The following is a 23,777-nucleotide window of genomic DNA, read 5'->3' as shown; positions in this document are numbered from 1 at the left end:
GGCGGGGAAGGGTGGAGTCAGGGGGCGGGGCAGGATGAGTGGGGCGGGGCAGGGTGAGTGGGGCGGGGCGGGATGAGCTGAGCTGGGCGGGGCAGGGGGCGGGGCGAGCTGGGCAGGGAAGGGTGGAGTCAGGGGGCGGGACAGGATGAGTGGGGCGGGGCAGGGTGAGTGGGGCGGGGCGGGATGAGCTGAGCTGGGCGGGGCAGGGGGCGGGGCGAGCTGGGCGGGGAAGGGTGGAGTCAGGGGGCGGGACAGGATGAGTGGGGCGGGGCAGGGTGAGTGGGGCGGGGCGGGATGAGCTGGGCGGGGCAGGGGCAGGGGGCGGGGCAGGATGAGCTGGGCGGGGCAGGGGCAGGGGCAGGGGGCGGGGCGAGCTGGGCGGGGAAGGGTGGAGTCAGGGGGCGGGGCAGGGTGAGTGGGGCGGGGCGGGATGAGCTGAGCTGGGCGGGGCAGGGGGCGGGGCGAGCTGGGCGGGGAAGGGCGGGGTCTCTTGCGGGCTCTTGGGAGAAAACCAATGGCGGGGGCGGCTGCTGCCTGCAGGGCCCTGCGCAGCCCCGGCGGAGACCCCGTGCTGCCGCGCGGGCCTGGCGCTCGGACCCCGTCGCCTCCCTGAGGGCGGTTTTGGCGCCGCCGGGCCCTGCTCCCGCGAAGCGGGGCGGGGCGGGGCGGGGCCGGGCCTTGCCCACAACCAAGATGGCGGCAGGCTGGCTACGCGCTGGGGGTGGGACGTGGCGGTGCGAGTGCGCAGGCGCGGCGGTACCACAGAGGGTCAGCACAGAGCGTCTCCCTGAGGGCGGGGGGCGTCGCTCTGTCTTTCCCTCCCAGCGAGTCGCGTTCGGAGCAGCGCCGCAGCGGGACCCTCCTGGCGCCCCAGGTAGGCCCGGGCGGGTCAGCGCTCGGGGCGGCGGGAGAGCGGCCGGGGGCGGGGTCTGGTGCGCGGGAGCCTGCGGGGGGGCGGGGTGTGCGCGGGGGGGGTGGGTGGGCATGGGAGGGGAGGCCAGGCTCGGATGGGGGTGGGGGGCCAGGCTCGGGAGGGGGGCCAGGCATGGGAGGGGAGGCCAGGCTCGGGGGAGGCCAGGCTCGGACGGGGGTGGGTGGGCATGGGAGGGGAGGCCAGGCTCGGATGGGGGTGGGAGGCCAGGCATGGGAGGGGGGCCAGGCATGGAAGGGGGAGGCCAGGCTCGGGGGGGCGGCCAGGCTCGGACGGGGGAGGGAGAGGCCAGGCTCGGACGGGGGTGGGTGGGCATGGGAGGGGAGGCCAGGCTCGGACGGGGGAGGGGAGGCCAGGCTCGGACGGGGGTGGGAGGCCAGGCATGGGAGGGGGGCCAGGCTCGGCCGGGGGAGGGGAGGCCAGGCTCGGCCGGGGGAGGGGAGGCCAGGCTCGGCCGGGGGGGGGGTGGGAGGCCAGGCATGGAAGGGGGAGGCCAGGCTCGGGGGGGCGGCCAGGCTCGGACGGGGGAGGGGAGGCCAGGCTCGGACGGGGGGGGTGGGAGGCCAAGCATGGAAGGGGGAGGCCAGGCTCGGCCGGGGGAGGGGAGGGGAGGCCAGGCTCGGCCGGGGGAGGGGAGGGGAGGCCAGGCTCGGCCGGGGGAGGGGAGGGGAGGCCAGGCTCGGCCGGGGGAGGGGAGGGGAGGCCAGGCTCGGCCGGGGGAGGGGAGGGGAGGCCAGGCTCGGCCGGGGGAGGGAGAGGAGGCCAAGCATGGAAGGGGGAGGCCAGGCTCGGGGAGGGGAGGCCAGGCTCGGACGGACGGGGGAGGGGAGGCCAAGCATGGAAGGGGGAGGCCAGGCTCGGGGCGGGGAGGCCAGGCATGGAAGGGGGAGGCCAGGCTCCGTGGTTGGGGGGGGAGGCCAGGCATGGGCGGTGTGTGTGCCCAACGTGAGGGTTGCAAAGCGCAGAGGACACGCCTTGCAGGGTAATGATCGATCAGTGGCTGTGCAAGCCCCGAGCCTGGCAGGCAGCCGAGACAGACCCGCTGACTCAGCGACTTGCAGGCGGAGAGGATGGGAGCTGTTGTGGGAGAAGGCAAGGTACCCCGCATCTGACCCCCACACTTCTTTTCCCTACTGTTGCAGCTCCCAGACTACCTGTCTGCCAGGCTGTGTCACTAACTAATTTAACAGCCTGGCAGCTGGGATTGGCTCATTTTACTGACCCAGCACAGCGGGACAAATGCCTTCAGCAGATACCATCCCCTCTGCCTGTCACTTCTGCTTCTGGACCTTCTTGGGGGAGGGATAGTTCAGTGGTTTGAGCACTGGCCTGCTAAACCCAGGGTTGTGAGTTCAATCCTGGAGGAGGCCATTTAGGGATCTGGGGCAAACATTGGGGATTGGTCCTGCTTTGAGCAGGGCGTTGGACTAGATGACCTCCTGAAGTCCCTTCCAACTCTGATATTCCATGATTCTATGACCTCCCCGGGAACGGTCTTTGACAGTTACATGAACACTGAGCAAAGGGCCTCCTATGCTGCCTCCTCCCTGAGCGCTACAGGGAGCAGCACTCTGCTGCCTGGTGTATGCACTCACTACCCATTTGCAGCTGAAGCTGTTCGTTCCTGTTTTTAGCTTTTCAGCCGTAGCTTGCTCCTTTCTCCCTGCGGGATGAGCAGGCAGCAGCTTCGGGGTGGCAGGCAGCTGCACAGTGGCTGTAGAGTGAAGTTTCTCTGCTTTCCAGCCCAGTCCTTACTCAGTGATGGCTCTGTCTGGCTCGGCTCAGTTGCTCAGACTGAGTCCAGTTCTCTTGCCATCTGTTAATTACAGTACATTTGCATTAACAGACCTTGCTGCAGGAAGTAGTGGTTAGTAGGAAACTTGCAAAGGTCGAGGTCTCAGGCCTCTTCAGTTTCTGCAGAATCTGAGCTTTCATTTAAACACCCCCCACACAGACCCACAATTCTAGCCCTTCTCTGAATGCACTTGAGTGCCTGAGACTGCAGACAGGGAGCTCTTGGGCCTCTGTTGCCTCTGGTAGTTCCCCAAGCAACCTCAAGAGTGAGATTAACAAAGCCTGGGGCAGTTTCAGGGCTGCTCTTCGGGTTCCCATGGACAGGCGTCAGCTGGGGGGTAAGTCTGATACCACTGTCACGCTGCTGGTCAGGGAAGCTTGAGTGGCACAGCCAGAGCTACCTGCAGTGAGGGGGCCCCAGAAAGGCTGGGGGAATAGCAGAGTAATGGGGATGACCCCTTGGAGCAGACAGCTGGCTGAGGGGGTGGTACAGCTCCTTTCTGCCAGGAGCTGTGGTGAGGAGGAGGGGAGCTTTGAGTTGATGAGTCCCCTTCTAGTCAGAGATGAATCTGAAAGATGCTTCCAGATAGGGTCCAGTTGAAACATGTGCTAGGATTCACTGCACCTGGGGCAAGGGGCTGTGCTCTTACACCTCTCTTTATTGGTCTCTCTGTGGGTCTGCTAAAATCCTGTGCATTGGCTTCGTTGCTGGCTTCCCTCGGTGTGCAGCCTGTCCTTGCCCCCTCTCTGGCTGCAGTAGCAGCAGCGTCAGGCCCGTCTGTGTTAGGTTTTCACAGGGGCCATGCTCCTGTAGGGCCCGCCAGACTGCTGAATCTTGCTGTCCAGGGAAAGGCCAAGGCTTCTCTCCTGAGCTGTAGGATGAGGATTGGGGTTTATTCCCCCTCCCTGTCTGCTTCCTGCTCCGCTGCTGTCTCGGCTGAGCTGAGTCAGGCGCTGCTCACTGTTACTCAGGCTGGAGGAGATGGGGCTATGAGGAGCTGAACTCTGGTTGTGTGTGCTGAGGTGGGGTGGGGTTTGCTGCCTCCTGCCAGGAAATGCAACACAGGCTGCCTCGTTCATCTGTCTGCAGCTCCTGCTAGAGCTCTAACACCCCTCCCTCCATCCCTCTTCTGCTGTCCCCTGGACTGTGCTCGCAGAAGTTACCCTCTTCTCCCTGTACTGGCTTCTGCACAGGCTTGTATCCACCACTGGAAGTGTTGCCTGGAGCTTCTGTCTCCCTCATCCTGCTGATTCCGTGCCTGTAGGGCAGGGTTTTGTGGAACAGGTTTGTCTGCTGCCCAGTGCCAGAAGGGGAGGGGATAGGGCAGCTGAAATGGCCTGGGAGGTGATAGCTGTCCTCAGAGGGAGTCCTGCAGGTTGCGTTGGCGTGCACAGTGTGGATGCTTATGGAGGGCTCCTTTGGGGTGTGTGTGTGGGGAATGAAAAGGAGGACTTGTGGCACCTTAGAGACTAACCAATTTATTTGAGCATGAGCTTTCGTGAGCTACAGCTCCCTTCATCGGATGGAAGGTTGTTTCATGGTCTCTGTGTATATAATGTCTTCTGCAGTTTCCACAGTATGCATCTGATGAAGGGAGCTGTAGCTCACGAAAGCTTATGCACAAATAAAACTGGTTAGTCTCTAAGGTGCCACAAGTCCTCCTTTTCTTTTTGGGAATGGAAGGGGGGTTCTGGGCAAACTCTTACTAACTTTGGCATACAAAGTACAGAACTTTTCCCAGAGCTGCTGGTGGTAGGAAAGTGTGTGGGCACGTTGTGGCAGGGCACTGTGCCTTAAGGAATGTCTGTTAACAGTAATGCCCATCGCACGTGGGTGAGATGTCTCTGTCCCCTGTTTCTCTGTGGTGGTCAGCTGAGAACTGGATCCTGGATGCCATGTGTATCTCTGGGTCCTGACCCAGCTTTAATCTGTTGGATGGAAACATTGAGTTGTCCTTCTGTCTTGGTTCCCCTGCTGCAGCTCTCTGGGGTGAGGCCTGGGTGTGTGGTTCTTAAGGTCAGTTTTAGTGTGTGTGTGTGTGTGTGTGTGGATAGCTGATGGTCTCCAGCATGTGTGGGTGGATGCATGCTGTGGGGAGGGGCGTTGCCTGGTTCAGCTAGGCCAATCTCAGAAACAGTACCTGGGTTGCTTTGACCTCTGATTCTGCACCTTTTCTTGTGAGGGGGTGTCCTTTCTGAATGACCCTGGAGTACTTAGGGAGGGATCAGTGTTTTTTTTTTTTCCTGGGAGGGGGTGTGGGAACATGGTTATGAAAGTGGTAGCGGGTTATGTGCTGGCTCTATGGGGTACCTCTGCCTCTCCATCCCTGAACTCAGCCCCAGCTGGTCGTGGTTCTGAGCACTTGAGCAATGTAACTGTTTCTGGCTAGATATGTGATTAATGGATGTGCATGACTGATCTAATTGGGCAGCAGGGCCAGGCAGCTGTGGTGAGCTAGGCACTTTCCATCTTTAGTAATTCTCGTGCCCTGTGACTCTTCCTCCAGGTTCCTCGCTCCCTCCCCCTGAGTTAAAAGCTCTGCACTGGATAAGGCTTCCTGGGCACATTCCAGATGCTGAGCTGTAAAACCACTGGGGTTTACTCCGCACCTCCCAGGAAATCTCTCGCCAGCAGGAATCTCCTGGTGACAGGCTGGATGGCCTGCAGTGTTTGGTTTGCAGCCGTGTTTCACCCCTGCCTGTGGTGTGCCTGACCTGCTGCTGGCATGGATAAATTGGGTCACTGAGCTAACGAACTTGTATCTTTCTGGCTCTTTCTGAGCACTGTAATCACTTCCTGCCAGGGATTGCAGGGTGGGAGCTTTAATGGGGCACCCACTTCCAGTGGGGCTTTAGTGTTGGAGTGAGTTTGTCCTCCTGAATCCATCCCTGCTGGTAAGTGTCTCTTCTTGGGCACTGATTTCTCCTGCCATGGGGACTTCACGCCCTCTTTTGGCAGCAGTAGGCTTCTGAGAGATACAGAGTTTCTTTGCTGAAGGCAGCTTGCTTGACTGCATCAGCTGGTGACTCCCTGGGGATGTCCCAGGGCCCCTGGAGCTGCTCTCAGTGATGAGGTATGGAAATTATCTCTGCAAAAAGAGCAGCAGGGAGGGACCCAGACTGCCCTGGAGAGACTGCAGGGTCCCTGTTGTACAGAGCCCCTGAGGGACAGCAACACAGCATCACCTCTACACGCTGCTGTTTTGATGGAGGTGGGGTGAGAGGATTTGGTGATGAATTGAGACATTAAAACATAACTGTGGGAATCTCCCTGAAATAAAGGTGGTTGATGCCCCAAGCTGAGGAGCCAATTATGCCTCCCAGATGTATCCTTATAGCCTTGACCTGCTGCGCAGGATTTGACAGGGTCTCTAGCTTATTACAAAAAGAAAAGGAGGACTTGTGGCACCTTAGAGACTAACGAATTAATTTAGTTATTAAATTTATTTATTTGTTAGTCTCTAAGGTGCCACAAGTCCTCCTTTTCTTTTTGTGAATACAGACTAACACGGCTGCTACTCTGAAACCTAGCTTATTACAGTTACTCTGAATGATAGACTCTGGGCCCTGGGGCTGGGTGATGTGCATCTCAAAGGAAGGGTCTGATGCTGCCAGAGTGGTGGATGTTATTTCCACATGGGACGACCAGGGCAGACGTGTCAATCTGTCACTAACTGGCTCCTGCACAGGAAGATGCTGGCTGGAATAGCAGAGGCAAACTTGCAAACATTTGCTCTTCTCTGTTGTACACGGACTTGGTCAGTTCAGCCAGCTGCTGTCACCCTGCTCAAAGTCTCCAGAGCTGCACTTCCCTTAGGAACAGACCTGCTGTCACAAGTAGGCACACTCTGCCTCCCCAGCTCCCTCAGGGCACTGTGTAAAGCTGGTCCTGCAGGGGCCCCCTGTGCTATTTCAGGCATCCTTAGCCATTGCCTGCACTGGCAGTTATGGGAAAGCCAGCAGGGTTACAGCCTTACTGGTGGGAGTGCACGTGCTAAGTGGGGACAGGCATTTTTGCCACTCCATGCAGCATCAGGCAGTGGGGTGATAAAACACTGGTGGCCGGTCTACACTAGCCTTGGTGCTAGGAATAGTGTAGAAGTGGGAGAGGGGCTGTCTGCGTCACAGCATACCTGTGAAATCGAGTGAGCTGACTGCCATCCAGGGCAAGGCATGTTCAGCATTGTCACTTAGGAAATGCCTACAGTGCAATTAGAGGTGCATTTGTAGCACATGTAGGATACCTGAGCTAGCTGTGATCTCGGTATAACAAGTACCAATACCAGCAAAACTGGCAGCATGGACTTCGGGGAGGGCTAGCCACCCCAGCAAGTACCCAGGGTCATGGGCAGGCTTGCACAGCCTGCACTGAACTCTCTGCTGCTGGAACTTCACTGCTGCTAGTATTCACGGTAGCTAGCTTCAAGCTAATTTGGGTGACACGTGCTGCAGTCACACCTCTCATTGCAGTGTAGGCAATCCATAGTTCAGGACTTAATTGTGACTATGCTGACTGGTTAGTACTAGTCAGCATCATGAGAGTTTGTGATGGGGCATGCCACACCAGAGTGTGCACTATTTGAATTGAATTTAGTGATCACATATTCAGAGAGGATGTGCGCAATTAGTTTAATTTCCACCTGATGAGATTCTGTGCATCATTGTTTGCATCTTCCAGGCAGGCTCTGTGTTCAGCTGGTTTGCACAGTGATCCTGGATGTGATGGAGATGAGGGAAGGATGAGCTTCCAACAATTCGCATCGCTATAGCTTGTCATGGCACCAAGCATCTATAGAGGTTCCTAGCCCCAGCAGGAGAAGCACCTTTGTCCCTTGTGCCAGGACTCAAGGATTCCTGTTCCTCCTGGTGCATTTTCCAAATAGGCACTCAACCCCTTGGACAAATGATCCAGATATTCAGGTGGAAACTGTGTTTCGCGTGCACTTCGAAAATTGCACTTCGGGGATGGAGATCCTAGTTTTGGAGGGGGTTCAGCCACCAAAATGGGCTGGGAATGAAGGGACTCCCATCTCTGTTAACCACAGTGTCACCTCCATGTGACTCTCTGAAGTTCACATCTACCCTGCTGTGGAATCAAAACAAAGGACCTGCAATAACAAGTCCCTGCCAGCTTCTTTGTTGCTGTGAGACTGAGGGCTTCACAGAGGGGACTGAACTGAGCATGTTTGACAGCTGCTTCCCCTCCTTTAAAGTCTTGGGGGAAGCTATTATCCTTCCTCTGCAGGACTGTCAAGGAGAGCAGCATGCCCCTACTTCTGGCATGCTGGGGGTCCAGAACTCTCTAGCTAGTCCCATCTTGGCTACATGTACTGACGCACAAGCCCTAGTCCCATCTTGGCTACATGTACTGATGCACAAGCCCATACAGTCAGCCCTTGTGGGCCCATGAGAGATCCCATGCTAGTGCTGGTGCGCATTCCTTCCTGGAAACGCAGCAAGAACCAGAAGAGTGGGGAGGAGGGAGGCTGATTGCTCAAACCTGAAGAAATTCAACCTGTTACTGGGAAAGCCCTAGCGGCTGCTAAAGAGAGGCTCAGCCCCAAGCCTGCTGAAGATGAGGAGAGGGCATATCAGGGGCCTTCCCAGGGTAGTCAGGTATCTTGCTAGCACCATGAGTGCAATGAGTTCAGAGTTATACATGAAAAAAGAAAAGGAGTACTTGTGGCACCTTAGAGACTAACCAATTTATTTGAGCATGAGCTTTCGTGAGCTACAGCTCACTTCATCGGATGCATTCCACGGTATGCATCCAATGAAGTGAGCTGTAGCTCACGAAAGCTCATGCTCAAATAAATTGGTTAGTCTCTAAGGTGTCACAAGTACTCCTTTTCTTTTTGCGAATACAGACTAACACGGCTGTTACTCTGAAACGAGTTATACATGTGAAATTCCAGGGGATGGCAGTGGCCAGCAGTTCTGTGTCTGGGATGGGAAGGGTTAATTTTCATAAAGAACAATAGCAGTGTCTGTGGGCACTCAGCAGGATACAGCGTGACAGCAGCTCTGACGTCTGTCAGGCTTGGGCGTGCAGGCTGGTCTCTAACCCAGGGTCAGGAGGAAGTAGCATCCCTCTTTGGTAGCACACAGCTGCATGTCAGAGGGGCTGCCTTCCTCAGAAGCCCCCACCCCTCTTGGTGCTAGGCTGGCCATAGGTCCGGTCCTGCGTGGCAGGTCCTGTCGCGTGGATGGATGCAGCTCAGGTGGTGGTGAGAAGGGAAGAGTCTCACCCTGGGGTTGGAGACCACCTAGGTGCTCTGATCCTGGTGAGGCTGCTCCCTCACACATGGGCCGTGGGCAGGGAGAGCCTGGACTCCCATCTCTGGCTCAGAAGTGCCATCTTGGGGAAGCAGGATGCAGAAAGGTCCATGTTGTGATTGGTCCCAGGTGGGGGTGGCAGCTGTTATAATTACCCAGCCAGGTGACTGGTGTGGCTTTGATCCCCTGTTCCCCAATAAGGGGAGCTGGCCTGATGAAAAGAGCAAGGAGAACCTGGGAGGTGGGGCTCGGGTGGACAGTGTCTTGTCTTGCCTGTAGGGCTGCTCTAATGGGACATCCCTGGGAGCCCAGGCTGCTCTTGGTGTTCGCTCTTCTTGGGGCCTGACACACACTGCTGGTTGGAGCCAATTCATAGAATCATAGACTCTCAGGGTTGGAAGGGACCTCAGGAGGTCTAGTCTCACCCCCTGCTCAAAGCAGGACCAACCCCAACTAAATTCTAGCTGCCCAGCTCCGCAGAAGGTGCAGCTCCCGTCCCCTGCATGGTGCACTGGCGCCTTGGGGGTTATTTATAGCTGGCACTGTCAGTGCCCCCTTCCCAGCCTGGCAGGGTTTCTGTTTGGGCCTTTGGAGGGCTGGGGGCCTGAGGGAAGGTTACTGCGGGGGGAGGGGTGCCAGAAGCAGGTCATTTTGGAATATGAGCTAAATGCTGTAAATTATCTGGGTACTCTGCAGTCCCCTCACCGTTGTTTGTGGGTATCTCGTTAGCACCAACAGAGTCATCTTCTCCTGCAGTGTGAGGTACTAGCCCCGTGGCTGACTTACGTGACTGGCTCAAGGTCACACCGGGAGTCGGTAGCAGAGCCCGGTGTAGGACCCTGATTTCTGGGCTCTCCTCCAGTGCCCTGGCTCTGCTGCCTGAGTGCCAGTCTTCTTCCCCCACCCCTCTGCTTTGGAGCTGGCAGCAGAGAGCTGGGGGAAGGAGGGGACATTGGAACTTCCCTCCCCTTTGCTTAGCCACGGGACAGGATTGCTGGCTGTGGAGATCCAGACTTGCTGGATTCCTTCCCTTCTGAGCCCAGGAGGCAGAGTCTTGCTCTCAGTGCTGGTGTTGGAATTTACCCTGCAGAGTGAGGGGCTGGAATTCACTTCCACAGCGGGAGCCATGCTGGCCTTTACTGCAGCCATGTCTGCTCCCCAGTGGCGTGCAAGGGGGGGACTCAGGTCACTGGGTGCTCTTGAGAATTCCTGCTTGCAGGACTGGCCTGGCAGCAGGGCTGGCTGGAGCTCTGACAGCCTAAGACAAAAGGCTGATTGTGCCCAGAGGAGAGGGCACTGGGGCAGGGCACATAACTCCAGTTCTCCCCCATCAGCTGGGGTGTGTCTGTCACGCTTGTGGTCTGAAGTGGATGCTCTGGCCAGAGCTGGCGTCACCCTGGACAGAATGCAGATGTAACCCAGAAAAGGGGAAGTGCAGTGATCTGTCCTGCCCCCACAGCCTGTGCACCATGCTGGCTGCTCCATGGGCCCTTTTCAGAGACTGATGGACAGTTGGGGGGCATCCTTCTAAAGAACAAGGCTGTCACTACCTGGGTGTGGGGAGCAGTGTGTCCCATGGAGAGCCCAGGAACCCCCCAGCCATGGGGTGTCTGGGTGGGAAACTTAGTGAGAGGGAATTTTTGACTCTGTTCCTTCCGTAATTAATCTTATGACTTTTCAGTTCCACTCTGTCTCCTCTCTGTCCCCTGCCCTGGCGCCTAGCTCGGCTGCTCAGTGAGCTCCCTGGGGCCTGGCTCCCTATCCAGAAGGCTGTTTCCTTGGCCCTTTAAATCTGCCCAGCAGGATGTTTAAATGCTTGGACTGTGGCTTCATCGCTGGCTGTTAATTCCATATTTGGTAGCAGTCATTGTTTACTCCTTGTCTCCTCTGCCCCTTTCTTGTCCTTGCTGGGGAAGGCAGTAGGGGGAGGGGGCATTTTTTCAGAGACATTAATACTGGTGAATCGGCTGGTTTCCTGATAAAGGGGCTGGAGGAACCTGGAAGGGTGAGAGAGGAAACCGAAAGGATTCAAATGGCAGAGGGAAACCAGATTGCTCTAGAGTAACAGCACTGAACTGGCAGCTGCTCCCAGCAAGGGGCTTGACGAAGATAGAAGCAGGTGTTGCTGTGGCTTGTAGAATGTCTTGGGCTGAAGGCTGGTGTGTTGGCTGGGGGGAGTGGGTCCTTTGCCCCTGTTCCCAGTGCCATTAAGGATATAATTTCATTTTTTGGTGGGGGGAGCAGGGAAGTCTCCGACGCCTGGGGAACTCAGTTTTCCCCTTCCTGGTGCCACTCGCAGCGCTTCATTCCCGCGTGCCGTGCGTCTGCATGGGCCTTGTAAGGCCACTGCCTCTGGGCAGCTCGGAGCCAAGGCACCCCCTTCCCAGCAGGTCACCTCCCGAGAGTGGCTGCGTGGGGTCCTGGGTGGGAGGTCCCCTTCAGCAGGATGCACCCTTTGCTGCCTGAAGCTCTGTGGGGCCCAGCTGGCCGAGTGCTGAGTGAGGGTGGAGCTGGGTCCCTGATTGGCTGGCCCAGCCCTTGAGAGAGGCAGGTAGGCAGCCAAGTCTGTCAGTGGGCGGGACTTGTCTAGGGATCCCCACTGACACCAGAGAGCTGCGCCCCCTTAGCCAGGGGAGTGTTAACAGTGACGCCTGCTGCTGCCGATAGCTTCATTGTGACAGCCTGTAGGGGAAACGTCCAGCTCACTTCTTCCCTGGCCCAACCTGACTCCTGGCCCGGCGTATGCACAGGGCTCTGTCTCCCACAGTCCGATGCCAGGCTTGCTTTTGTGCCTTGCTCAGACTGTTGGGAAGGGCCTGCAGAGCAGATTCTGAGTGCTGATGGGGAAGAGTGGGGTGGCTAAGTGATAGAAATGCCTGAGCCAGGCCTGCAGGATTCAGTCTGGCTGTGGAGAGGCAAGGCGCAGACCCCGCTGCTTGTTTGCAACTCGCCCTGACTCTGCAGCTTTGTGTGCGCCTTGTTAGCGTTTTGGCTTTAGTTTGCTGGACAGCATGAGCCTAGTGCAGCTCCTAGGTGCCCTGGTGTTGGAAGGGAGTGGGGATCCCTTTGTCATATGCTTCCTGAGCTTCCCCCATGCTGTTCTGAGGGGGGCGGGGGGGGCTCTAGTACCTCCCTAGTCCTGGTCTGCCCCTCTTGTGACTGTGTGCTGGCTAGGTCCTGCCAGCGGTGGGCAGCAGATGCTGCTTCAGCTGCATGCACATAGGCTCTCAGGCCCTGTGAACCCCACTCCCCTGTGCCTCACTGTGTCCTGGGTTTCCTGTGCTTTCCCTAGCCAGGGCAGGGGGCTGACAGACATGGGACCTGTCCCAATTATACTTTTCTCTTCAGCTGAATGCTTTAGCCCTTTCAAACCACTATCAAGGATTCCTGTGCGCTGCTCACCCCCCACACCCCCATCTGCATAGGGACCCTTGGGATGTTTCTCTCTCCCCAGCTGCACGGCTGTGTGTACAGCCGGTTGGGAGGAAGCATGCTGGGGGCTCTGCACGCTAGGAGCTGGTTGGGGAGCTGCATCTGTAGAGAGCCCCTGTGATTATCCCTTTCCCTGAAGTCTCTGGCTCCAACCACAAATACTGTTGGAGCAGCCACTGGAATGTGAGCTTGTCAGCAAAGCGTAGGCTCCCTGCGTGTCTCCTGAAGTGAGGCCCAAAGCCATGCTACGAGGGGGAGCTGGGGGCGGGGTCTGGTACGTGGGGGTGGTGGGAGAAGCCGCTGAGCTGTCACTTGCGCTGCTCAGAAATAGCCAGGCGCCTAAATGAAGGGGAGCTGGGAGTGTGGAATGAATGCACTTGGGCACTGAGACGCCCCAGTTGGGAGTGGGGCCGGGGTACTGAACACCGTACGAACATACGGTCTGTGGCCTGGAATGCTTACTCTGAAGAGCCAAAGGGGGGCAGTGGGGGACACACCAGTCAGGGAGACAGCTGAGGGTGGCAACAGGCACGGGGCTTGATAGTCCCTTTTCTAACATGTGCGTGTGTATACATCCTCACACAGGCACTTCTTCTTTAAGGGTTAGTCGTGGTGGACTAGCACCCACAGCAGTGATCAGGTACCCATTGGGCTCGCTGCTGCACAGATAGAGTGAGACCTTCCCTTCTTCAGAGAGCTCAGTTTAAGTCAAGACGAGTGTAACAGCCAAAGGAGGTCAGACTGGAGTAGCAGCCATTGGAACAGGTCTTTGCACAGACTAGCCAGGGACTTTCTCTCTGTCCTTTTCATTTGTCTTTTGAATGAGATATAACTAAATGAAGTAGCTATTGACTTTCCCTCTGGCCATCTTGCTTGCCATAAACCCCTTTCAGGGCTGCCCAAGTCATGGGGCTGCTGGCCTCTGGGTGCTGGGGCAGGGCCAGGACACAGGCTGTTGGGACTTCTGCACTGATAATGACAACAGAAGTGACACTGGCTATCTGAGTGTTGGTGGAAGAGCCCATCCAGGATATGACCCCCAGGGCTGAGCACCCTCCCACAGGGAGGAGAGGGTGGTACTAGCCTGGGAGAATCCCTTGCAAGACCCCTTTGGGGATGCCTGGTGCACAGCTGAGCCCTGTCCCGTGGGTGAGTCCATGTTTGCACACATCAATGTTGGATGTAGGTGTCAAATGCACAAAATAGATGCAATGTCTGCTCCATGCAGAGGGCAAGTCCTGTTCTCTCCATCTCCCTGTTATTTTGCCTTCTTCCCCCATGCCTCCTCACCGGGGCAGGTGGGACAGGTTTATGGAGCTTTCAGACACAAGATTTAGATAAATAGCTTTTCACTCTTTGAGAAAGTGACTGACTGTCCTTGTCCCTGTTAACTCAGAGCCAGCTTCTTAGCTGTGTGTGTGTGAGAGAGAATCTGCATTGAGAGCTGGTGCATAGCACTGCCTTCACTAATAAAGCAGAGAAGACAATCTAGAAATGTTTTGAGGTCATGCTCAATAGTGCGTGTCCACGTTTTTATAACTTCTGCAAATCCTGGCGTGGGAAGAAAATGCAACAGAACTAAGGTACAGTTTTTTCACAGTGGGACTAACCATTGGAACCAACTACTACTCCTGGGGGCATTCTACACCAAAAAAAAATAAAAATTCTGCGCCAAAAACTAAAAATTCTGTGCACAGTATTTTAAAATTCTGCGTATTTTATTTGTCAAAATAACATTCTATAATCATGCCAGTTTCAATTATTTTGGTAATTTATTTCAAAATACCTGTCACCAAGTATGCCTCTAACAATATTGACACACAAAAAATTCCCCCATGAGTAGGGCCCTACCAAATCCACAGTCCATTTTGCTCAATTTCACAGTCATAGGATTTTAAAAATCGTAAATTTCATGATTTCAGCTATTTAAAGCTGAAATTTCATGGTGGTGTAATTGTAGGAGTCCTCACCCAAAAAGGAGTGTGGGGGGGAGGGTCGCAAGCTTATTGGGGGATGGGTTTACAGGACTGCTACCCTTACTTCTGTGCTACTGCTGACGGCAGCGCTGCCTTCAGAGCTGGGCAGCTGAAGAGCAGCGACTGCTGGCCGGGAGCCCAGCTCTGAAGGCAGAGCTGCTGCCAGCAGCAGCGCAGAAGTAAAGATGGCCTGGTAGGGTATTGCCACACTTCTCTCCTGCTGCCTGCAGAGCTGGGTCCTCAGTCAGCAGCTGCCACTCTCCAGCCTCCCAGCTCTGAAGGCAGCAGCGCAGAAGTAAGAATGACAGGCCACCCTTACTTCTGTGCTGCTGCTGGCGGGATAGCCAACAGCCGCCGCTCTCAGGCCACCCAGCTCTGAAGGCAGCACAGAAGTAAGAGTGGCAATACCTTGAAGCCCCCCGCAACTACCTTTTGGATCAGGACCCCCAATTTGAGAAACACTGGTCTCCCTTGTGAAATCTGCATCGTATAGGGTAAAAGCACACAAAACACCAGATTTCATGGGGGGAGACCAGATTTCATGGTCTGTGACATGTTTTTCATGGCTGAGAATTTGGTAGGGCCCTACCCATGAGTAGAAAGTTAAAGAAACCCCTACAACATCCCAGTTCCTGTTTATCTGTCCTCTTTCCCTCCTCCCCAGAGCCCAGCCACAGGGACAGACACCCACAACTCTTCTCCCGAGAGCCCAGCCATGGTGCCCCCCCAGCCAATACACCCAAACCCCTCCTGCCCAGAGCCCAACCGCAGTCCCCTCTATCCTGGACACTTGCACCCCTGACTCCTTGGAGGCCAGCTACAGGGACCCTCCCTGCCCAGACACTCACACCCTCTACCCCCCCCAGAGCCCAGGGATCCAGAGGGACAAACAGCCTGATGCTGGGTCCTGGGCTGGAACGGCGTTTCCTGTGCACCGCTGCCTCCTTCAGAGCATGCTGGTGGGAACTGCAGCTTCTGAAACCTTCCAGTTCCCTCCCCCTGAGAACCCCTGCCCTTGTCTTCTATTGTGAGCTGGGCTCCGCTGGGTTCAGCGGCCCGTAGTGGCAGCCAACATCTCTGCAGCCCATTTCAGTGGGGGGGAAAAAGGAAATTCTGCACACACAACATTAATTTCTGCAAAATTCTGCATTGCGTAGTCGCGCAGAATTTCCCCAGGAGTAAACTACCATGGGAAGCAGCGGATTCTCCATCTCTTAGTGTCCTGAAATCCAGATGGTTTGCCTTTCTGGAAGAGCTGCTTTAGTCAAACATGAGTTATTGGGTTTAATAGAACAGTAGCTGGGTAAAATTCTCTGGCCTGTGATGTGCCGGGAGTCAGATTAGACCACAAAAAGCGCCTGGAAAAATCAATGAGGCAAATGGCTACAGTTCAGGAAAATTGCAGTTCTGCTGTCTCAGAAAGTTGAAGAAATTCTGAGCTGCAAGTAGTAAATTCCGTGACTCTGCACCGAGGTTCTAGGTGCTGCAATGGTGAAAGCTCTTACACTTCAACAGTTCCAGACTCTGCTAAATTGATGCAGGGTTTCTGTAAGAACATAAGTTCGACTGTACTGGTCCACACCAATGGTCCACCTAGCCAGTATCCTGTCTGCTGACAGTGGCCAGTGCCAGGTGTCCCAGAGGGAATGAACAGAAAAGGCAACCATTGAATGATCCACCCCTTGTCAGCCACTCCCAGCTTCTTGTAGTCAGAGGTTAGGGTCACACAGAGCATGGGACTGCATCCCGAACCATCTTGGTTAATAGCCATTGATGGACCTATCCTCCATGAACTTCTCATTCTTTTTTGAACCCAGTTATAGTTTTGGCCTCCACAACATCCCCTGGTAACAAGTTTGACAGGTTGACTGGGCATTGTGTGAAATATTTCCTTATGTTTGTTTTAAACCTGCTGCCTATTAATTTCATTGGGTGACCCCTGGTTCTTGTGTTATGTGAAGGAGTAAATAAGCTCCACTTACTGATTTTAAGTGATAGCAAACAGATAAAAGCAGATTGCCTAGCAAATCTGCAAACTGAGCTTAACATACTGGATAGGGTAGGATGTGAAGTAGCAAATTCTCACCCTGAGCGATAAACCGGCTGGCAGATTAAGGCGCACGCTGCCTTTGCTTTGCAGCTTGGCTTTCCCAGGATTTTACACAGCTAGAAATCCCTTTAGCCTGGGACCATCAGCTCTCCCAGTTCAGTCTTTGTTCCTCAGGTGTTTCCAGGTGTGGTGGTGGTGGTGTGTAGAGAGTGAGGTCCCATCATGATGTCCTTTCCCCCGTTTATATCTTCCCATCGGCTGGAAAGCTCTTTTGCTGTGACCTGGGTGAAACGGTTCCCATTGTGTAGTGCTATCTGAGAGGTTTCTATTGTATGCAGTTCCTGGGGTAACCCTTGTGCTTGTGTGCATTTACTCAATGAGCCATTAACATTGTTTGGCCTTTTTACTGATGTACCTGAAAGGCTGCAAGATGTTATTAATCCAACAAGATCTTAATGTCTAGCAAATCAGACTTTTAGAATACCACCTCACAAGGAATACTTTGTGCAAAACATATCCTAATTATATGACCGTGGTGAATAAGGGGGTGCCAGGATGCCACACTTATTACTGTTTAATTTATCAATTTGTTCCCAAACATTCTCTGACAACTCACTCTGGGACAGTGCCTCAGATTTGTTACCTAAAGAATAGCTTAGGTGTGGGAATCCCCCCCACATACTCTGCAGTGGAGACTGATGCAGAGAATTCATTCAGCTTCTCCACAATGGCCTTGTCTTCCTTGAGTGCTCTTTGGACACCTCACTTGTCCAGTGGCCCCACTGGTTTTGTCAGGCTTCCTGCTTCTGATGTACTTACAATTTTTTTTGCTATTAGTGTCTGAGTCTTTTTGCTTGTGGTCCACCATGCACATAAAATGGAGGTGTTCATTGTTTTTATACCTTCTACTGCTCTGTCTACGGAGGCTATAAACATTGTGGCTGTACTGACGAGTGTGTAGTTCTTGGCAGTTACAAGCCATGTCTATGTTCACTGGGTATGTGTCTGCCGTGCTTATAAAAAGCTCTGGTAAGAGTTGGGAGCCAAGCTATTCAGTCTGTAACTGTGCCGTCTCTCAAATAACTTCCTGTAAAGAGAGTTACAGCCATTCGTGCCCTTTTTTTCACCCAGCCAAATGAGTTTGGAAAGAACGTTCCAGAGCTGTGTCTTTTCCAAGGAATTCAGGGTTTTCATAAGATAATCTGGTATTTTGCCTTCCATGGGAGTTCATACATTAAAATAGTGAAATAAATGACTTGAAGGTTTGTATTCATTTATTGTGCAATGGAGCTGGGTGCCTAAAGACAAACAATCCAACTACAATGTTAGTTTATTTTTTTCATCCAAACCCTACCCGTGTCCTCGTCTCCTAAAGCAGACAACTAAAAATATATCCACCCCATTAAGATTTTGTTCCTAGAAGCCTTGAAATGTTCTAGGTGCTTTCCAAATTGAAAAGATGATACCTAAGAACAGCAGACTGAACAGCAGTAGGAGAATATCCTATCAGTCAGCGGGGGAAGGTGGAGGTGGCAATACTCAAAGTAGCCAGCAATTCGGTAACACTGCTTTTTTTCCCTTTGCTGAGATACATAGACTATACCCAGTCATCCATTGGCCTTGCTCATATCATACACTTCAGGGTTCTATAGTCTTCATATTCACTGTGTGACTAGCCATCTGGCAATATTTCGAGTTTCATTGCAAAAACAAGATTAAAATCTTTGGTTCTGGAATTTCCTTAAAGAAGTTTAAATAAGAAATTCACTAAATGTTTTGTTACACCTACGTGTCTGACGGTGAGAAAGATGTAGTTGGTGCTCCTCAGACAACCTTGGGCTTGGCTACGCTTGCAAGTTAGAGCTCATTAAAGCAGCCCCAGGCGCCCTAACTCCTGACCCGTCCACACTGGCAAGGCACTTAGAGCGCCTGGACTCTGCAGCTGGAGTGCTCCTGGTAATCCACCTGCACGAGAAGCATAACGCTCTATGCCTCCGCTGAAACGCCCCAGCATCAGTGTGAACGAGGTGTTGCATTACTGTGCTCTGATCCCATAATCCCCTTAAGCCAAGTGGCCACTCTTGTCATTGTTTTGGAATCGGCCGCAGGAATGCGGATATGCCCTTTCAAAGCTCCGTTTCTGACAGCGGGCTGCTTATCTGCTCTGGGACAAAGCAACCATTAGTGTGGAATGGTGTTTGCTGTGAGTGTTTGAGGGGCGCAGAGGGGGGTCTGCTGCTGTCTGAACTTACAAGTCCTCTGGGATCTCATTCATCTTTCATGAGTTCTTGAAGATGATTGCTAAAGTTTCCTAGACTGCTTCAGCCTGTTTTTAAGTACCCTAGGATGAATATCCTCATGTTCTGCCAACTTGAATACATCTAATTTATCAAAATAGTCTTTAACTTGTTCTTTCCCTATTTTGGCTTGCAGTTCTTCCCTCTTATTGCAGTTCTTCCCTCTTATTGTGTTGAGTAGCCTTTTTAATGAAGACTGAAGAGGAATAGGCGTTAAACACATGGCCTTCTCTGACCTCAACTTGGAAGTGACTGTTCTCATGTGGCTGCTCAGCTGGGCATCAGGAAGTGGGCTGGAAGGGAGGTTTATGGCCAGCTCTGAAATTAGACTTGGGTGTGTAGGCTCTGTGTGATTCATACATTCCTTGGCCAAAAGAGACCATTGTGATGATCTAGTCTGACCTCATGCATAACATACGCCAGAGAGCTTCCCCCAAATAATTCCTAGAGCACGTATTTTAGAAAAGTCATCCAATCTTGAGTCCTCCAATCTAACTTGTTACCTGGGCGAGCTTTCTTGTGTGACAGACTTTCCCTTACACCAAAAATCACAATAATAATACAAAAATCACAATAAAAAGCACAATTTAGGATCAGGAGTTACTCCTGGTCCTAAAGCATCAGTCACGTATCCCAGGTCAATTGCACCAAAGACCACACTTGTAGCCAACCCTATAGTAAACTATCTCCAAGCTCTATTAACTCTCGTTCCCTTTTCCTAGTTATTTACAAGGTTAACGCAGGTAGATATAGATATGCACAAATGAGTTTCAATCCTAAGTTTCAAAAAGTCATAGAATCTTCTGTGATAAATTAGCTCTGTATGTCCTGTAGGGCTAATCCAGACGAAGCACTGGGGATCTTTTGCTTGTGTTTAGTAATCCAGGCCCCTCAGGATCCAAGCAGCATAAAAGATACGGTTCCTTCTTGTTAGAGCTTTTTATGCCTTCCCCCCTTTCTGCTTCCAGTTGCAAACTCAGCTGTTGGGAGGAATTCAATTACTTGCCTCCTCTTCCTGGGTTGAGGGAGGAGGAGCAGCAATCAACAAAGGCTTTTGTCCTCTAATGTTCTACAATGGTTCCTATAGTGTTTATGAACCTTTTTTTGGGTAGGAGATAACACAGACTACTTACTTAAAGAATCAACATGGAGACATTCATGTTCCAACAACATTGTCTCCCCAACAAGCTGGTTAAGCTTATAGGGCTGTTTCGAGACACCACCGACTTCCTGAGGAAACTACAATCCATTGGTGATCTTCCTGATAACACCATCCTGGCCACTATGGATGTAGAAGCCCTCTACACCAACATTCCACACAAAGATGGACTACAAGCCATCAAGAACACTATCCCCGATTAATGTCACGGCTAACCTGGTGGCTGAACTTTGTCCTTACCCATAACTATTTTACATTTGGGGACAATGTATACCTTCAAATCAGCGGCACTGCTATGGGTACCCGCATGGCCCCACAGTATGTCAACATTTTTATGGCTGACTTAGAACAACGCTTCCTCAGCTCTCGTCCCCTAACGCCCCTACTCTACTTGCGCTATATTGATGACATCTTCATCATCTGGACCCATGGAAAAGAAGCCCTTGAGGAATTCCACCATGATTTCAACAATTTCCATCCCACCATCAACCTCAGCCTGGTCCAGTCCACACAAGAGATCCACTTCCTGGACACTACAGTGCTAATAAACGATGGTCACATAAACACCACCCTATACCGGAAACCTACTGACCGCTATTCCTACCTACATGCCTCCAGCTTTCACCCTGACCACACCACACGATCCATCGTCTACAGCCAAGCTCTGCGATACAACCGCATTTGCTCCAACCCCTCAGACAGAGACAAACACCTACAAGATCTCTATTAAGCATTCTTACAACTACAATACCCACCTGCGGAAATGAAGAAACAGATTGATAGAGCCAGAAGAGTTCCCAGAAGTCACCTACTACAGGACAGGCCTAACAAAGAAAATAACAGAACGCCACTAGCCGTCACCTTCAGCCCCCAACTAAAACCTCTCCAACACATTATTAAGGATCTACAACCTATCCTGAAGGACGACCCAACACTCTCACAAATCTTGGGAGACAGGCCAGTTCTTGCCTACAGACAGCCCCCCAACCTGAAGCAAATACTCACCAGCAACTACATACCACACAACAGAACCACTAACCCAGGAACCTATCCTTGCAACAAAGCCCGTTGCCAACTGTGCCCACATACCTATTCAGGGGACACCATCACAGGGCCTAATCACATCAGCCACACTATCAGAGGCTCGTTCACCTCCACATCCACCAATGTGATATATGCCATCATGTGTCAGCAATGCCCCTCTGCCATGTACATTGGTCAAACTGGACAGTCTCTACGTAAAAGAATAAATGGACACAAATCAGATGTCAAGAATTATAACATTCATAAACCATTCGGAGAACACTTCAATCTCTCTGGTCACGCGATTACAGACATGAAAGTTGCGATATTACAACAAAAAAACTTCAAAGCCAGACTCCAACGAGAGACTGTTGAATAGGAAATTAATTTGCAAATTGGATACAATTAATTTAGGCTTGAATAGAGACTGGGAGTGGCTAAGTCATTATGCAAGGTAACCTATTTCCCCTTGTTTTTTCCTCCTCCCCCCCACCCCCGACGTTCTTGTTAAACCCTGGATTTGTGCTGGAAATGGCTCACCTTGATTATCATACACATTGTAAGGAGAGTGATAGCTTTAGATAAGCTATCACCAGCAGGACAGTGGGGTGGGGGGAGAGAAAACCTTTTGTAGTGGTAAACATCCATTTTTTCATGCTTTGTGTGTATAAAAAGATCTTCTATACTTTCCACAGTATGCATCCGATGAAGTGAGCTGTAGCTCACGAAAGCTTATGCTCAAATAAATTGGTTAGTCTCTAAGGTGCCACAAGTACTCCTTTTCTTTTATTTCCTCTGAAATCTTTTCAAAGTTATCCACACTGGGTCTTTCTGAAGCAAGGCCAGTGGATCCATACACATTTGAAAGACTTTGGCCATTAGGCACCAACACACGTTCCTCAGAAGAGAGACTGTTTACTATCCACCATGGCCCATGAAGAGTCAATGGAAACAATTCCTTTTCACAGACGTCAAGGACTTCACCCAGAAATTCCTTCCTTCTGCAATATCATGCACTGCAACTGATTCTTTCTGAGCTTTATTTATGTCCAGAACCGAATTTGGCACAACAGAAGGAGTTTGGTGATTTGTCTGAGTTTCACTTACATCTAGAATCACCTCTGGCCCATCAGGAGGATTTTCACACAACCCCCTTTCAGGTTAACTGCTAGACTTCATAGTCAAAAGATTAGAAACATTCTCTTCCTTGTTACAAGTTTCCACACTGTCAGTGGGTAACCTAGTTAAATCACCTTCATGCTTTCCTTGTGCCCTGGCTATATCATCACCCTGATCATTCGAGGTTGTCATATATTCACCCAGCAACACACAAGCAACAGGCAAAATGGAAGCACCAGAATCACTTGGTCTCTTGGGGGCTATTTATGCCATTAACTGGATGCAACCTAGTTACAGTATCATCATCCCTAGCGGAGACAAATGTAGGACCATTTCTTTCCTGGGCTTTAGTTGTATCCATAATCAACTCTGGATCAGCTGATAAATTTTCAACCATCATAGGCTGACAGGCTGCTTCTATCTGCTTTACAGACAGAAAAGAGCTGGAGAAACTTTTCCCTTTAACAGACAAACAGCTGTTTCTTTCAGATAGTCTTATTATACTGAGCTGCTTTAAACAAATCATTTCTACCTTTTTCAGGCTTACTTTCACAAACTTTACTTGCCAACAATCCATCACTCACCAAGACTGTACCTCTTCCTTCCTCAGTTAGGGCTTTAACCTGATCACCAACTTTAATTTGCTCTAGAGAAACATTTCCCTGAGCCTTATCTAATGCCAGATTCACTTCTGAGATACCAGATGGACACTCAGAAATTTCTTCCACATATGCACTGCTTCTTTGCACAGATAAACAGCTATCTTCCTCATACAGACATTTGGAGAAACCCTCCATTGGCAAATCTTTGCCCCTAGTAGACACAGGTTCAGGATTATTTCTTTCCTGTGACTGACTTATGTCAACCTGACTGAACAAAGCTTTAATATCATCCCCAATCAAAAGATCCTTAGGCAATAACTTCCTTACACCATCTATATGTCTGGCACATCTATAGGTCTGCTGCTGATGGATTTCCATTCAGTTCCATTTAGACTGAAAGGGAAACATAACCCTGATTTAGTGTGTTGCTCTGACAAATGACGGTGATGAAGACATAAAGGACAAATTCTACCTTACACTACAGGTGGAGTTAGAGAGAGTACCGTGCCACGACCTAACTAGCATCATGGGAGACCTGAATGCTGAGGTCGGTTAGGACAACACAAACAATGACAGAGCAATGGGAAGATATGGGTGTGGCACTATGAATGAAAATGGAGAAAGGCTTGTTGATTTCTGTAATATGAATGACCTAGTCATTGGCAGAACCCTATTTGAACATTCATAAGCTGACATGGTGTTCTCCAAGTGACAGAGATAAGAACCGGATTGACCATATCATCCACGGCAAATGGTGATGCTCACTGACAGATGTGAAAGTGAGAAGGGGTGCAGATGTTGGCAGCGACCACCACCTTGTGACAGCCTCCATCAACCTAAAACTGGGAAGTGTGGGTCCACCAAACAAGGGACATAGACATTAGGATACTGACAAGCTAAAGTCCCTGAAATACAGAAAGCCTTCGTTCTGCAGTTAAATAACAGGTTTCAAGCACTTGCAAACCTTGATGGAGAGGAGGGGAATGCAGATGAGATCAACAAGAAGTGGGACAAAGTAACAGCAAATTATAAACAGAGCAGTGACGCCTGTCTCGGTTACAGGCAGAAGAGAAGGAAGGAGTGGATTACACCCAGCACCTGGAAGGCCATAGAAACCA

General features: G+C 52.1%; 1 protein-coding gene across 2 annotated transcripts in view; it reads left to right on the top strand.

Annotated features, from left to right (window-relative positions):
• Positions 1-502: 502 nt before the first annotated feature.
• Positions 503-23,777, top strand: part of TLN1 (talin 1) — a 137,310-nt gene continuing 114,035 nt past the window's right edge. For both annotated transcript variants that reach the window (XM_073343252.1, XM_073343249.1), the window contains exon 1: positions 503-874. The gene's annotated coding sequence lies outside the window, so the exon portion shown is untranslated. The remainder of the gene's footprint in view (positions 875-23,777) is intronic.

Source organism: Lepidochelys kempii, chromosome 5 (assembly GCF_965140265.1).
Source record: "Lepidochelys kempii isolate rLepKem1 chromosome 5, rLepKem1.hap2, whole genome shotgun sequence".
NCBI classification, from domain to species: Eukaryota; Metazoa; Chordata; order Testudines; family Cheloniidae; genus Lepidochelys; species Lepidochelys kempii.
Note: the sequence above shows the minus strand (reverse complement) of the source record. Positions and strands in the feature narration are given on the sequence as shown.